This window comes from Tenrec ecaudatus, chromosome 4 (assembly GCF_050624435.1).
Source record: "Tenrec ecaudatus isolate mTenEca1 chromosome 4, mTenEca1.hap1, whole genome shotgun sequence".
Classification (NCBI taxonomy): Eukaryota; Metazoa; Chordata; class Mammalia; order Afrosoricida; family Tenrecidae; genus Tenrec; species Tenrec ecaudatus.
Window position 1 is genome coordinate 128,418,166 of NC_134533.1, and position 20,464 is coordinate 128,438,629.

Genomic DNA, 20,464 nt, shown 5'->3' on the forward strand with positions numbered 1-20,464 from the left:
CTCTAGATGGCTTCTGACTTCAGGATCTTTTCACACACACACACACACACACACACACACACCTTTGCAGAAACTATGGAGTGTTTCTGACTTCATGTGTCCTTTTTACACACACTCACACACACACACCATTGCAGAATCTCTTGAGGGCTTCTGATGTCATGTCCTTGTTACACACACACACACTTGCATAATCTCTGGGGGTCTGACTTCGTGTCCTTTTTACACACACACACACACACACACACTCACACACACACCCTCCCTCACACTGATACTCATACCTTTATTAAATTCCTACAGGGCTTATGACTTCCTTACATTTTTATACACACACACACACACACACATACTTGCAGAATTCCTGGATGGATTCTTACTTTGTGTCATTTTTGAACACACACACACACACACCCTTGCAGAATATCTAGAGGGTTTCTGAATGTGTGTCCGTTTTACACACACACACACACACACACACCACCCTACAGAACCTCTGGACGGCTTCAGACTCCATGTCCTTTTTACACACACACACACACTTTTTGCAGAATCAATAGTCGGCTTCTGACTTACTGTCCTTTTTACACACACGCACACATACACACATACACACACCTGTGCAGAATCTGTGGAGGACTTCTAACAACAGGTCCTTTTTACACACACACACACAAAAACACCATTGCAGAATCAATAGAGGGCTTCTGACTTCATGTCCTTTTTACACACACACACACACACACACACACACACACACACACACCCTTACAGAACCACTGGAGGGCTTCTGACTTCATGTCCTTTTTACACACACACACACACCCTTACAGAACCTCTGGAGGGATTCTGATTTCATGTCTTTTTACACACACACACACTTTTGCAGAATCAATAGGCGGCTTCTGACTTTGTGTCCTTTTTACAAACACCCACACACACACGCCCTTGCAGAATTTCTAGAGGGTTTCTGGATTTGTGACCTTATTACACACGCACACACTCACACACATAAATCCTTGCAGAATCTCTTGAGAGCTTCATACTTGGTCTCCTTTTTACAAACACACACACACATCAGGGCAGAATCTCTAGATGGGTTCTGACTTCAGGATCTTTTTACACACACACACTCACACACACACACCCTTGCAGAATCTCTTGAGGGCTTCTGACGTCATGTCCTTGTTACACACACACACACACACTTGCATAATCTCTGGGGGTCTGACTTCGTGTCATTTTTACACACACACACACTCACACACACACCCTCCCTCACACTGATCGTCATACCTTTGGAAAATTCCTAGAGGGCTTCTGACTTCCTTACCTTTTTACACACACACACACACACACACACATCCTTGCAGAATTCCTGGATGGATTCTTACTTTGTTTCATTTTTCAACACACACACACACACACACACACACAACTTTACAGAACCTCTGGACGGCTTCAGACTCCATGTCCTTTTTACACACACACACACACACACACTTTTTGCAGAATCAATAGTCGGCTTCTGACATAGTGTCCTTTTTACACAAACGCACACATACACACACCTGTGCAGAATCTGTGGAGGACTTCTAACAACAGGTCCTTTTTACACACACACACACACACAAACACACCATTGCAGAATCAATAGAGAGCTTCTGACTTCATGTCCTTTTTACACACACACGCACACACCCTTACAGAACCTCTGGAGGGCTTCTGATTTCATGTCATTTTTACACACACACACACACACACACACACACTCTTGCAGAATCAATAGTCGGCTTCTGACTTCGTGTCCTTTTTACAAACACCCCCCCACACACACGCCCTTGCAGAATTTCTAGAGGGCTTCTGACTTTGTGACCTTATTACACACGCACACACTCACACACATAAAACCTTGCAGAATCTCTTGAGAGCTTCATACTTGGTCTCCTTTTTACAAACACACACACATCATGGCAGAATCTCTAGATGGCTTCTGACTTCAGGATCTTTTTACACACACACACACACACACACACACACACACCTTTGCAGAAACTATGGAGTGTTTCTGACTTCATGTGTCCTTTTTACACACACTCGCACACACACACACCCTTGGAGAATCTCTTGAGGGCTTCTGACGTCATGTCCTTGTTACACACACACACACACACACACTTGCATAATCTCTGGGGGTATGACTTCGTGTCCTTTTTACACACACACACACACTCACACACACACCCTCCCTCACACTGATCCTCATACCTTTGGAAAATTCCTAGAGGGCTTCTGACTTCCTTACCTTTTTACCCCCCCCCACACACACACACATCCTTACAGAATTCCTGGATGGATTCTTACTTTGTGTCATTTTTCAACACACACACACACACACACACACGCAGAATATCTAGAGGGTTTCTGAATTTGTGTCCGTTTTACACACACACACACACACCCACACACACACCCACAACCTTACAGAACCTCTGGACGGCTTCAGACTCCATGTCCTTTTTACACACACACACACACACACACACTTTTTGCAGAATCAATAGTCGGCTTCTGACTTAGTGTCCTTTTTACACACACACACACTCACACACACACCCTCCCTCACACTGATACTCATACCTTTGGAAAATTCCTAGAGGGCTTCTGATTTCCTGTCCTTTTTACACACACACACACACACACACACACACACACTCACACACATCCTTGCAGAATTCCTGGATGGCTTCTTACTTTGTGTCCGTTTTAAACACACACACACACACAGATACACACACCCTTGCAGAAATTCTAGAGGGCTTCGGACTTCGTGTGCTTTTTACGCACGCACACACACACACACACACATACGCACGCACTCTTGCAGAGTCTCTGGAATGCTTCTGACTTCGTGTTCTTTTTACACACACACACACACTCATACACATAAAACCTTGCAGAATCTCTTGAGAGCTTCGTACTTGGTGTCCTTTTTGCACACACACACACACACACACACACATACATGCATCCTTGCAGAATCGCAGGAATTCATCTCACGTCATGTAATTTATACACACACACATACACACTCAAACTCATTCCTTTGCAAAATCACTTGAGGGTTTCTTACTTCGTGTTCTTTTTACAAACATACTCACACACACAGACACACCCTTGCAGGATCTCTATAGGGCTTCTGACGTGGTGTCCTTTTTACACACTCGCACACAGACACACATACACACACCTGTGCAGAATCTCTGGAGGACTTCTAACAACATGTCGTTTATAAACACACACACACACACACATCCCTTGCAGAATCTCTAGAGGGATTCAGACTTCGTGTCCTTTTTACACACACACACATCCTTGCAGAAACTCTACAACGATTCTAAATTCCTATCCTTTTACACACGCACACACACACTCACACGCTTGCAGAATGCCTGCAGGGCTTCTGTCTTCATGTCCTTTTTATACACACACACAGACACACAACATCACACAATCTCTAGAGTCCTTTTGATTTCTTGTCCTTTTTACACACTCACACACACACACACACACCATTCCAGAATCTCTAGAGGGTTTCTGACATTTTTCTTTTACGCACACACACACACACACCTTTGCAGAAACTATGGAGTGTTTCTGACTTCATGTGTCCTTTTTTCACACCCCCACACACACGCCCTTGCAGAATTTCTAGAGGGCTTCTGAATTTGTGACCTTATTACACACGCACACACTCACGCACATAAAACCTTGCAGAATCTCTTGAGAGCTTCATACTTGGTCTCCTTTTTACAAACACACACACACATCATGGCAGAATCTCTAGATGGCTTCTGACTTCAGGATCTTTTTACACACACACACACACACACACACACACACACACACACACCTTTGCAGAAACTATGGAGTGTTTCTGACTTCATGTGTCCTTTTTACACACACTCGCACACACACACACCCTTGGAGAATCTCTTGAGGGCTTCTGACGTCATGTCCTTGTTACACACACACACACACACACACACTTGCATAATCTCTGGGGGTCTGACTTCGTGTCCTTTTTACACACACACACACACACACACACTCACACACACACCCTCCCTCACACTGATCCTCATACCTTAGGAAAATTCCTAGAGGGCTTCTGACTTCCTTACCTTTTTACCCCCCCCCCCACACACACACATCCTTACAGAATTCCTGGATGGATTCTTACTTTGTGTCATTTTTCAACACACACACACACACACACGCAGAATATCTAGAGGGTTTCTGAATTTGTGTCCGTTTTACACACACACACACACACCCACACACACACCCACAACCTTACAGAACCTCTGGACGGCTTCAGACTCCATGTCCTTTTTACACACACACACACACACACACACACACTTTTTGCAGAATCAATAGTCGGCTTCTGACTTAGTGTCCTTTTTACACACACACACACTCACACACACACCCTCCCTCACACTGATACTCATACCTTTGGAAAATTCCTAGAGGGCTTCTGATTTCCTGTCCTTTTTACACACACACACACACACACACACACTCACACACATCCTTGCAGAATTCCTGGATGGCTTCTTACTTTGTGTCCGTTTTAAACACACACACAGACACAGATGCACACACCCTTGCAGAAATTCTAGAGGGCTTCGGACTTCGTGTGCTTTTTACGCACGCACACACACACACACACACACACACGCACGCACTCTAGCAGAGTCTATGGAATGCTTCTGACTTCGTGTTCTTTTTACACACACACACACTCATACACATAAAACCTTGCAGAATCTCTTGAGAGCTTCGTACTTGGTGTCCTTTTTGCACACACACACACACACACACATACATGCATCCTTGCAGAATCGCAGGAATTCATCTCACGTCATGTAATTTATACACACACACATACACACTCAAACTCATTCCTTTGCAAAATCACTTGAGGGTTTCTTACTTCGTGTTCTTTTTACAAACATACTCACACACACAGACACACCCTTGCAGGATCTCTATAGGGCTTCTGACGTTGTGTCCTTTTTACACACTCGCACACAGACACACATACACACACCTGTGCAGAATCTCTGGAGGACTTCTAACAACATGTCGTTTATAAACACACACACACACATCCCTTGCAGAATCTCTAGAGGGATTCAGACTTCGTGTCCTTTTTACACACACACACATCCTTGCAGAAACTCTACAACGATTCTAAATTCCTATCCTTTTACACACGCACACACACACTCACACGCTTGCAGAATGCCTGCAGGGCTTCTGTCTTCATGTCCTTTTTATACACACACACAGACACACAACATTACACAATCTCTAGAGTCCTTTTGATTTCTTGTCCTTTTTACACACTCACACACACACACACACACACACCATTCCAGAATCTCTAGAGGGTTTCTGACATTTTTCTTTTACGCACACACACACACACACCTTTGCAGAAACTATGGAGTGTTTCTGACTTCATGTGTCCTTTTTTCACACCCCCACACACACGCCCTTGCAGAATTTCTAGAGGGCTTCTGAATTTGTGACCTTATTACACACGCACACACTCACGCACATAAAACCTTGCAGAATCTCTTGAGAGCTTCATACTTGGTCTCCTTTTTACAAACACACACACACATCATGGCAGAATCTCTAGATGGCTTCTGACTTCAGGATCTTTTTACACACACACACACACACACACACACACCTTTGCAGAAACTATGGAGTGTTTCTGACTTCATGTGTCCTTTTTACACACACTCGCACACACACACACCCTTGGAGAATCTCTTGAGGGCTTCTGACGTCATGTCCTTGTTACACACACACACACACACACACACTTGCATAATCTCTGGGGGTCTGACTTCGTGTCCTTTTTACACACACACACACACACACTCACACACACACCCTCCCTCACACTGATCCTCATACCTTTGGAAAATTCCTAGAGGGCTTCTGACTTCCTTACCTTTTTAACCCCCCCCACACACACACACATCCTTACAGAATTCCTGGATGGATTCTTACTTTGTGTCATTTTTCAACACACACACACACACACACACACGCAGAATATCTAGAGGGTTTCTGAATTTGTGTCCGTTTTACACACACACACACACCCACAACCTTACAGAACCTCTGGACGGCTTCAGACTCCATGTCCTTTTTACACACACACACACACACACACACACACTTTTTGCAGAATCAATAGTCGGCTTCTGACTTAGTGTCCTTTTTACACACACACACACTCACACACACACCCTCCCTCACACTGATACTCATACCTTTGGAAAATTCCTAGAGGGCTTCTGATTTCCTGTCCTTTTTACACACACACACACACACACACACACACTCACACACATCCTTGCAGAATTCCTGGATGGCTTCTTACTTTGTGTCCGTTTTAAACACACACACACACACACAGATACACACACCCTTGCAGAAATTCTAGAGGGCTTCGGACTTCGTGTGCTTTTTACGCACGCACACACACACACACACACACACACACACGCACACACTCTTGCAGAGTCTCTGGAATGCTTCTGACTTCGTGTTCTTTTTACACACACACACACTCATACACATAAAACCTTGCAGAATCTCTTGAGAGCTTCGTACTTGGTGTCCTTTTTGCACACACACACACACACACACACATACATGCATCCTTGCAGAATCGCAGGAATTCATCTCACGTCATGTAATTTATACACACACACATACACACTCAAACTCATTCCTTTGCAAAATCACTTGAGGGTTTCTTACTTCGTGTTCTTTTTACAAACATACTCACACACACAGACACACCCTTGCAGGATCTCTAGAGGGCTTCTGACGTGGTGTCCTTTTTACACACTCGCACACAGACACACATACACACACCTGTGCAGAATCTCTGGAGGACTTCTAACAACATGTCGTTTATAAACACACACACACACACACATCCCTTGCAGAATCTCTAGAGGGATTCAGACTTCGTGTCCTTTTTACACACACACACATCCTTGCAGAAACTCTACAACGATTCTAAATTCCTATCCTTTTACACACGCACACACACACTCACACGCTTGCAGAATGCCTGCAGGGCTTCTGTCTTCATGTCCTTTTTATACACACACACAGACACACAACATTACACAATCTCTAGAGTCCTTTTGATTTCTTGTCCTTTTTACACACTCACACACACACACACACACACCATTCCAGAATCTCTAGAGGGTTTCTGACATTTTTCTTTTACGCACACACACACACACACCTTTGCAGAAACTATGGAGTGTTTCTGACTTCATGTGTCCTTTTTTCACACCCCCACACACACGCCCTTGCAGATTTCTAGAGGGCTTCTGAATTTGTGACCTTATTACACACGCACACACTCACGCACATAAAACCTTGCAGAATCTCTTGAGAGCTTCATACTTGGTCTCCTTTTTACAAACACACACACACACATCATGGCAGAATCTCTAAATGGCTTCTGACATCAGGATCTTTTTACACACACACACACACACACACACACACACACACCTTTGCAGAAACTATGGAGTGTTTCTGACTTCATGTGTCCTTTTTACACACACACACACACCCTTGCAGAATCTCTTGAAGGCTTCTGACGTCATGTCCTTGTTACACACACACACTTGCATAATCTCTGGGGGTCTGACTTCGTGTCCTTTTTACACACACACACACTCACACACATACCCTCCCTCACACTGATACTCATGCCTTTGGAAAATTCCTAGAGGGCTTCTGACTTCCTTACCTTTTTACACACACACACACACACACACACACACACATCCTTGCAGAATTCCTGGATGGATTCTTACTTTGTGTCATTTTTAAACACACACACACACACACACCCTTGCAGAATATCTAGAGGGTTTCTGAATTTGTGTCCGTTTTACACACACAAACCCACACCCACACACAGACCCACACCCTTACAGAACCTCTGGACGGCTTCAGACTCCATGTCCTTTTTACACACACACACACACTTTTTGCAGAATCAATAGTCGGCTTCCTACTTAGTGTCCTTTTTACACAAACGCACACAGACACACATACACACACCTGTGCAGAATCTGTGGAGGACTTCTAACAACATGTCTTTTTACACACACACACACACAAACACACCATTGAAGAATCAATAGAGGGCTTCTGAATTCATGTCCTTTTTACACACACAAACCCTTACAGAACCTCTGGAGGGCTTCTGATTTCATGCCCTTTTTACACACACACACACACAAACACACTTTTGCAGAATCAATAGTCGGCTTCTGACTTCGTGTCCTTTTTACAAACACCCCCACACACACACGCCCTTGCAGATTTTCTAGAGGGCTTCTGACTTTGTGACCTTATTACACACGCACACACACACACACATAAAACCTTGCAGAATCTCTTGAGAGCTTCATACTTGGTCTCCTTTTTACAAACACACACACACATCATGGCAGAATCTCTAGATGGCCTCTGACTTCAGGATCTTCTTACACACACACACACACACACACACACACAACTTTGCAGAAACTATGGAGTGTTTCTGACTTCATGTGTCCTTTTTACACACACTCTCACACACACACACTTTTGCAGAATCTCTTGAGGGCTTCTGACGTCATGTCCTTGTTACACACACACACACTTGCATAATCTCTGGGGGTCTGACTTCGTGTCCTATTTACACACACACACACACTCACACACACACCCTCCCTCACACTGATCCTCATACCTTTGGAAAATTCCTAGAGGGCTTCTGACTTCCTTACCTTTTTACACACACACACACACACAGCCTTGCAGAATTCCTGGATGGATTCTTACTTTGTTTCATTTTTAAACACACACACACACACACACACACACACACACACACACCCCAAACTCATTTTCTTTCCAAATCTCTGCAGTCCTTCTGACTTCGTGTCCTTTTTAAACACACACACACACACACACACACACACACAAATACACTTGTAGAATCTCTGGAGGATTTCTTATTTCATGTCCTTAATACACACACACACACACATTCCCTCACTCTCACTCTGGAGGACTTCTGATTTCATGTCCTTTTTACACACACACACACACACACACACCTTACAGAACCTCTGGACGGCTTCAGACTCCATGTCCTTTTTACACACACATATACACACACATACACTTTTGCAGAATCAATAGTCGGCTTCTGACTTGGTGTCCTTTTTACACACACGCACACAGACACAAACACACACCTGTGCAGAATCTGTGGAGGACTTCTAACAACATGTCCTTTTTACACACACACACACAAAGACATACTCTTGCAGGATCTCTAGAGCCTTGTGACTTGGTGTCCTTTATACACACACACGCACATACATCCTTCCAGAACTCTACAAGGATTCTGACTTCATGTCATTTTCACACACACACACACACACACAAACACACCATTGCAGAATCAATAGAGGGCTTCTGACTTCATGTCCTTTTTACACACACACACACACACACACACACACACACACACACCCTTACAGAACCTCTGGAGGGCTTCTGATTTCCTGTCCTTTTTACACACACACACACACACACACACACTTTTGCAGAATCAATAGTCGGCTTCTGACTTCGTGTCCTTTTTACAAACACCCACACACACACGCCCTTGCAGAATTTCTAGAGGGCTTCTGAATTTGTGACCTTATTACACACGCACACACTCACACACATAAAACCTTGCAGAATCTCTTGAGAGCTTCATACTTGGTCTCCTTTTTACAAACACACACACACATCATGGCAGAATCTCTAGATGGCTTCTGACTTCAGGATCTTTTTACACACACACACACACCCTTGCAGAAACTATGGAGTGTTTCTGACTTCATGTGTCCTTTTTACACACACTCACACACACACACACCCTTGCAGAATCTCTTGAGGGCTTCTGACGTCATGTCCTTGTTACACACACACACACACACACACACACACTTGCATAATCTCTGGGGGTCTGACTTCGTGTCCTTTTTACACACACACACACCCTCCCTCACACTGATACTCATACCTTTATTAAATTCCTAGAGGGCTTCTGACTTCCTTACCTTTTTACCCACACACACACACACACACACACACACACATATCCTTGCAGAATTCCTGGAGGGATTCTTACTTTTTGTCATTTTTAAACACACACACACACACACACACCCTTGCAGAATATCTAGAGGATTTCTGAATGTGTGTCCGTTTTACACACACACACACACACACACACACCCTTACAGAACCTCTGGACGGCTTCAGACTCCATGTCCTTTTTACACACACACACACACACACACAAAACACACCATTGCAAAATCAATAGAGGGCTTCTGACTTCATGTCCTTTTTACACACACACACACACACACACACACCCTTACAGAACCTCTGGAGGGCTTCTGATTTCATGTCCTTTTTACACACATACACACACACACTTTTGCAGAATTAATAGTCGGCTTCTGACTTCGTGTCCTTTTTACAAACACCCACACACACACACCCTTGCAGAATTTCTAGAGGGCTTCTGAATTTGTGACCTTATTACACACGCACACACTCACACACATAAAACCTTGCAGAATCTCTTGAGAGCTTCATACTTGGTCTCCTTTTTACAAACACACACACACATCATGGCAGAATCTCTAGATGACTTCTGACTTCAGGATCTTTTTACACACACACACACACACACACACACACCTTTGCAGAAACTATGGAGTGTTTCTGACTTCATGTGTCCTTTTTACACACACTCACACACACACACACCCTTGCAGAATCTCTTCATTGCTTCTGACGTCATGTCCTTTTTACACACACATACACTCACACAAGCTCTTTTGCAGAATCTCTGGAGGACTTCTGGCTTCGTGAACTTTTTAAACACACACACACCCTTGCCGAATCCCTTCAGGGTTTCTAACGTCATGTCCTTTTTACACACACACAATTTCAGAATCTCTGGAGGGCTTCTGACTCCCTTTCCTTTTTAAACACACACACATTCACACACACACACCCTCACACTGATACGCATACCGTTGCAAAATTCCTAGAGGGCTTCTTACTTTGTGTACTTTTTACATACACACACACACACACATCCTTGCAGAATTCCTGGATGGCTTCTTATTTTGTGTCCTTTTTAAACACCTCACACACACACACACACACACACACACACACACTCACACACGCCCTTGCAGAAACTGTAGAGGGCTTCGGAATTCGTGTTCTTTTTACACACGCACAGACATACTCATACACACATGCTGGTACCCTTGCAGAATCTCTGGAGTGCTTCTGATTTCGTGTTCTTTTTACACACACACAAACTCACAAACGCTCACACACACACATAGACGCACCCTAACAGAATTTCTAGAAGGCTTCTGAATACTTTTCCTTTTAACACATACACACACTGACACGCTTGTAGAATCTCTGGAGGTCTTCTGGCTTCGTGTCTTTTTACACACACACACACACACAGAGACAAACCCTTGCAGAATTTCTTGAGGGTTGTTGACGTCATGTCTTTGATACACACACACACTCTTGCAGAATCTCTGGAGGGCTTCTGACTTCGTGTCCTTTTTACACACACACACACACACACACACACACACACTTCCTCACACAGATACTCATACCTTTGCAGAATTCCTAGACAGCTTCTGACTTCCTGTCCTTTTTACACAACTTCACACACACACACACACCCCTGACGAATCTCTGGAGGCCTTCTGACTTCATAACTTTTTACACACACATACACTCACACAAGGACCTTTGCAGAATCTCTGGAGTATTTATGACTTCATGTCCTTTTTACACACACACACACACACAGACACACACACACACACAAAGACATACTCTTGCAGGATCTCTAGAGTGCTTCTGACTTTGTGTCCTTTATACACACACACACATACACCCTTCCAGAATCTCTACAAGGATTCTGACTTCATGTCCTTTTTACACAAACACACACACACACACACACACACACACACACCAAACTCATTTTCTTGCAAAATCTCTGCAGTCCTTCTGACTTCGTGTCTTTTTAAACACACACACACACACACACACACTCCCTCACACTGATACTCATACCTTTGGAAAATTCCTAGAGGGCTTCTGACTTCCTTACCATTTTAAACACACACACACACACACATCCTTGCAGAATTCCTGGATGGATTCTTACTTTGTGTCATTTTTCAACACACACACACACACATCCTTGCATAATATCTAGAGGGTTTCTGAATTTGTGTCCGTTTTACACACACACACCCACACACACACACACACACACACACACCCTTACAGAACCTCTGGACGGCTTCAGACTCCATGTCCTTTTTACACACACACACACACTTTTTGCAGAATCAATAGTCGGCTTCTGACTTCGTGTCCTTTTTACAAACACCCACACACACACGCCCTTGCAGAATTTCTAGAGGGCTTCTGAATTTGTGACCTTATTACACACGCACACCCTCACACACATAAAACCTTGCAGAATCTCTTGAGAGCTTCATACTTGGTCTCCTTTTTACAAACACACACACACATCATGGCAGAATCTCTAGATGGCTTCTGACTTCAGGATCTTTTTACACACACACATACACACACACACACCTTTGCAGAAACTATGGAGTGTTTCTGACTTCATGTGTCCTTTTTACACACACTCACACACACACACACCCTTGCAGAATCTCTTCATTGCTTCTGACGTCATGTCCTTTTTACACACACATACACTCACACAAGCTCTTTTGCAGAATCTCTGGAGGACTTCTGGCTTCGTGAACTTTTTAAACACACACACACCCTTGCCGAATCCCTTCAGGGTTTCTGACGTCATGTCCTTTTTACACACACACAATTTCAGAATCTCTGGAGGGCTTCTGACTCCCTTTCCTTTTTAAACACACACACATTCACACACACACACCCTCACACTGATACGCATACCGTTGCAAAATTCCTAGAGGGCTTCTTACTTTGTGTACTTTTTACATACACACACACACACACATCCTTGCAGAATTCCTGGATGGCTTCATATTTTGTGTCCTTTTTAAACACCTCACACACACACACACACACACACACACACTCACACACGCCCTTGCAGAAACTGTAGAGGGCTTCGGAATTCGTGTTCTTTTTACACACGCACAGACATACTCATACACACATGCTGGTACCCTTGCAGAATCTCTGGAGTGCTTCTGATTTCGTGTTCTTTTTACACACACACAAACTCACAAACGCTCACACACACACATAGACGCACCCTAACAGAATTTCTAGAAGGCTTCTGAATACTTTTCCTTTTAACACATACACACACTGACACGCTTGTAGAATCTCTGGAGGTCTTCTGGCTTCGTGTCTTTTTACACACACACACACAGAGACAAACCCTTGCAGAATTTCTTGAGGGTTGTTGACGTCATGTCTTTGATACACACACACACTCTTGCAGAATCTCTGGAGGGCTTCTGACTTCGTGTCCTTTTTACACACACACACACACACACACACACTTCCTCACACAGATACTCATACCTTTGCAGAATTCCTAGACAGCTTCTGACTTCCTGTCCTTTTTACACAACTTCACACACACACACACACCCCTGACGAATCTCTGGAGGCCTTCTGACTTCATAACTTTTTACACACACATACACTCACACAAGGACCTTTGCAGAATCTCTGGAGTATTTATGACTTCATGTCCTTTTTACACACACACACACACACAGACACACACACACACACACACACACACAAAGACATACTCTTGCAGGATCTCTAGAGTGCTTCTGACTTTGTGTCCTTTATACACACACACACATACACCCTTCCAGAATCTCTACAAGGATTCTGACTTCATGTCCTTTTTACACAAACACACACACACACACACACACACACACACACCAAACTCATTTTCTTGCAAAATCTCTGCAGTCCTTCTGACTTCGTGTCTTTTTAAACACACACACACACACACACACACACACACACACACACACTCCCTCACACTGATACTCATACCTTTGGAAAATTCCTAGAGGGCTTCTGACTTCCTTACCATTTTAAACACACACACACACACACACACACACACACATCCTTGCAGAATTCCTGGATGGATTCTTACTTTGTGTCATTTTTCAACACACACACACACACACATCCTTGCAGAATATCTAGAGGGTTTCTGAATTTGTGTCCGTTTTACACACACACACCCACACCCACACACACACACACACCCTTACAGAACCTCTGGACGGCTTCAGACTCCATGTCCTTTTTACACACACACACACACTTTTTGCAGAATCAATAGTCGGCTTCTGACTTAGTGTCCTTTTTACACAAACGCACACAGACACACATACACACACCTGTGCAGAATCTGTGGAGGACTTCTAACAACATGCCTTTTTACACACACACACACACACAAACACACCATTGAAGAATCAATAGAGGGCTTCTGAATTCATGTCCTTTTTACACACACAAACCCTTACAGAACCTCTGGAGGGCTTCTGATTTCATGCCCTTTTTACACACACACACACACACACACACTTTTGCAGAATCAATAGTCGGCTTCTGACTTCGTGTCCTTTTTACAAACACCCCCACACACACACGCCCTTGCAGATTTTCTAGAGGGCTTCTGACTTTGTGACCTTATTACAGACGCACACACTCACACACATAAAACCTTGCAGAATCTCTTGAGAGATTCATACTTGGTCTCCTTTTTACAAACACACACACACATCATGGCAGAATCTCTAGATGGCTTCTGACTTCAGGATCTTTTTACACACACACGCACACACACACACACACCTTTGCAGAAACTATGGAGTGTTTCTGACTTCATGTGTCCTTTTTACACACACACTCACACACACACACTTTTGCAGAATCTCTTGAGGGCTTCTGACGTCATGTCCTTGTTACACACACACACACTTGCATAATCTCTGGGGGTCTGACTTCGTGTCCTATTTACACACACACACACACTCACACACACACCCTCCCTCACACTGATCCTCATACCTTTGGAAAATTCCTAGAGGGCTTCTGACTTCCTTACCTTTTTACACACACACACACACACACACACATCCTTGCAGAATTCCTGGATGGATTCTTACTTTGTTTCATTTTTAAACACACACACACACACACACCCCAAACTCATTTTCTTGCCAAATCTCTGCAGTCCTTCTGACTTCGTGTCCTTTTTAAACACACACACACACACACACACAAATACACTTGTAGAATCTCTGGAGGATTTCTGATTTCATGTCCTTAATACACACACACACACACACACACACACACACACACACATTCCCTCACTCTCACTCTGGAGGACTTCTGATTTCATGTCCTTTTTACACACACACACACACACCTTACAGAACCTCTGGAAGGCTTCAGACTCCATGTCCTTTTTACACACACATACACACACACATACACTTTTGCAGAATCAATAGTCGGCTTCTGACTTGGTGTCCTTTTTACACACACGCACACAGACACAAACACACACCTGTGCAGAATCTGTGGAGGACTTCTAACAACATGTCCTTTTTACACACACACACACAAAGACATACTCTTGCAGGATCTCTAGAGTCCTTGTGACTTGGTGTCCTTTATACACACACAAGCACATACATCCTTCCAGAACTCTACAAGGATTCTGACTTCATGTCCTTTTAACACACACACACACACACACACACACAAACACACCATTGCAGAATCAATAGAGGGCTTCTGACTTCATGTCCTTTTTACACACACACACACACACACACACACACCCTTACAGAACCTCTGGAGGGTTTCTGATTTCATGTCCTTTTTACACACACACACACTTTTGCAGAATCAATAGTCGGCTTCTGACTTCGTGTCCTTTTTACAAACACCCACACACACACGCCCTTGCAGAATTTCTAGAGGGCTTCTGAATTTGTGACCTTATTACACACGCACACACTCACACACATAAAACCTTGCATAATCTCTTGAGAGCTTCATACTTGGTCTCCTTTTTACAAACACACACACACATCATGGCAGAATCTCTAGATGGCTTCTGACTTCAGGATCTTTTTACACACACACACACACCCTTGCAGAAACTATGGAGTGTTTCTGACTTCATGTGTCCTTTTTACACACACTCACACACACACACACCCTTGCAGAATATCTTGAGGGCTTCTGACGTCATGTCCTTGTTACACACACACACACACACACACACACTTGCATAATCTCTGGGGGTCTGACTTCGTGTCCTTTTTACACACACACACACACTCACACACACACCCTCCCTCACACTGATACTCATACCTTTATTAAATTCCTAGAGGGCTTCTGACTTCCTTACCTTTTTACACACACACACACACACATCCTTGCAGAATTCCTGGAGGGATTCTTACTTTGTGTCATTTTTAAACACACACACACACACACACACACACACACACACACCCTTGCAGAATATCTAGAGGGTTTCTGAATGTGTGTCCGTTTTACACACACACACACACACACACACACACCCTTACAGACCTCTGGACGGCTTCAGACTCCATGTCCTTTTTACACACACACATACACACACCTGTGCAGAATCTCTGGAGGACTTCTAACAACATGTCGTTTATAAACACACACACACACATCCCTTGCAGAATCTCTAGAGGGATTCAGACTTCGTGTCCTTTTTACACACACACACATCCTTGCAGAAACTCTACAGCGATTCTAAATTCCTATCCTTTTACCCACGCACACACACACTCACACGCTTGCAGAATGCCTGCAGGGCTTCTGTCTTCATGTCCTTTTTATACACACACACAGACACACAACATTGCACAATCTCTAGAGTCCATTTGATTTCTTGTCCTTTTTACACACACTTACACACACACACACACACACACACACACACCATCCAGAATCTCTAGAGGGTTTCTGACATTTTTCTTTTACGCACACACACACACACCTTTGCAGAAACTATGGAGTGTTTCTGACTTCATGTGTCCTTTTTTTACACCCCCACACAAACGCCCTTGCAGAATTTCTAGAGGGGTTCAGACTTTGTGACCTTATTACACACGCACACACACACATAAAACCTTGCAGAATCTCTTGAGAGCTTCATACTTGGTCTCCTTTTTACAAACACACACACACATCATGGCAGAATCTCTAGATGGCTTCTGACTTCAGGATCTTTTTACACACACACACACACACACACACACACACCTTTGCAGAAACTATGGAGTGTTTCTGACTTCATGTGTCCTTTTTACACACACTCACACACACACACACCCTTGCACAATCTCTTGAGGGCTTCTGACGTCATGTCCTTGTTACACACACACATACACACTCGCATAATCTCTGGGGATCTGACTTCGTGTCCTTTTTACACACACACACACTCACACACACACCCTCCCTCACACTGATACTCATACCTTTGGAAAATTATTAGAGGGCTTCTGACTTCCTTACCTTTTTACACACACACACACACACACACACACACATCCTTGCAGAATTCCTGGATGGATTCTTACTTTGTGTCATTTTTAAACACACACACACGCACACACACCCTTGCAGAATATCTAGAGGGTTACTGAATTTGTGTCCGTTTTACACACACAAACCCACACCCACACACACAACCACACCCTTACAGAACCTCTGGACGGCTTCAGACTCCATGTCCTTTTTACACACACGCACACAGACACACATACACCCACCTGTGCAGAATCTGTGGAGGACTTCTAACAACATGTCCTTTTTACACACACACACACACACACACAAACACACCATTGAAGAATCAATAGAGGGCTTCTGACTTCATGTCCTTTTTACACACACACACACACACCCTTACAGAACCTCTGGAGGGCTTCTAATTTCATGTCCTTTTTACACACACACACACACACACACACACACACTTTTGCAGAGTCAATAGTCGGCTTCTCTGACTTCGTGTCCTTTTTACAAACACCCCCACACACACACGCCCTTGCAGAATTTCTAGAGGGCTTCTGACTTTGTGACCTTATTACACACGCACACACTCACACACATAAAACCTTGCAGAATCTCTTGAGAGCTTCATACTTGGTCTCCTTTTTACAAACACACACACACACACACACACATCATGCAGAATCTCTAGATGGCTTCTGACTTCAGGATCTTTTTACACACACACACACACACACACACCTTTGCAGAAACTATGGAGTGTTTCTGACTTTATGTGTCCTTTTTACACACACTCTCACACACACACACCCTTGCAGAATCTCTTGAGGGCTTCTGACGTCATGTCCTTGTTACACACACACACACACACACACTTGCATAATCTCTGGGTGTCTGACTTCGTGTCCTTTTTACACACACACACACTCACACACACACCCTCCCTCACACTGATCCTCATACCTTTGGAAAATTCCTAGAGGGCTCTGACTTCCTTACCTTTTTACAAACACACACACACACACACACCCCAAACTCATTTTCTAACCAAATCTCTGCAGTCCTTCTGACTTCGTGTCCTTTTTAAACACACACACACACACACACAAATACACTTGTAGAATCTCTGGAGGACTTCTGATTTCATGTCCTTATTACACACACACACACACATTCCCTCACTCTCACTCTGGAGGACTTCTGATTTCATGTCCTTTTTACACTCACACACACACACACACATACTCTTTTGCAGAATAAATAGACGGCTTCTGACTTGGTGTCCTTTTTACACACACGCACACAGACATATACACACACCTGTGCAGAATCTGTGGAGGACTTCTAACAACATGTCCTTTTTACACACACACACACAAAGACATACTCTTGCAGGATCTCTAGAGTGCTTGTGACTTGGTGTCCTTTATACACACACACGCACATACATCATTCCAGATATCTACAAGGATTTTGACTTCATGTCCTTTTTACACACACACACACACAAAACACACCATTGCAGAATCAATAGAGGGCTTCTGACTTCATGTCCTTTTAACACACACACACACACACACCCTTACAGAACCTCTGGAGGGTTTCTGATTTCATTTCCTTTTTACACACACACACACACACACACTTTTGCAGAATCAATAGTCGGCTTCTGACTTCGTGTCCTTTTTACAAACACCCCCACACACACACGCCCTTGCAGAATTTCTAGAGGGCTTCTGAATTTGTGACCTTATTACACACGCACACACTAACGCACATAAAACCTTGCAGAATCTCTTGAGAGCTTCATACTTGGTCTCCTTTTTACAAACACACACACACATCATGGCAGAATCTCGAGATGGCTTCTGACTTCAGGATATTTTTACACACACACACACACACACACACACACCTTTGCAGAAACTATGGAGTGTTTCTGACTTCATGTGTCCTTTTTACACACACTCACACACACACACCATTGCAGAATCTCTTGAGGGCTTCTGATGTCATGTCCTTGTTACACACACACACACTTGCATAATCTCTGGGGGTCTGACTTCGTGTCCTTTTTACACACACACACACACTCACACACACACCCTCCCTCACACTGATACTCATACCTTTATTAAATTCCTACAGGGCTTCTGACTTCCTTACCTTTTAACACACACACATACTTGCAGAATTCCTGGATGGATTCTTACTTTGTGTCATTTTTGAACACACACATACACACACACACACACACACCCTTGCAGAATATCTAGAGGGTTTCTGAATGTGTGTCCGTTTTACACACACACACACACACACACACAACCCTACAGAACCTCTGGACGGCTTCAGACTCCATGTCCTTTTTACACACACACACACACTTTTTGCAGAATCAATAGTCGGCTTCTGACTTAGTGTCCTTTTTACACACACGCACACATACACACATACACACACCTGTGCAGAATCTGTGGAGGACTTCTAACAACAGGTCCTTTATACACACACACACACACAAACACACCATTGAAGAATCAATAGAGGGCTTCTGATTTCATGTCCTTTTTACACACACACACACACACACCCTTACAGAACCACTGGAGGGCTTCTGACTTCATGTCCTTTTTACACA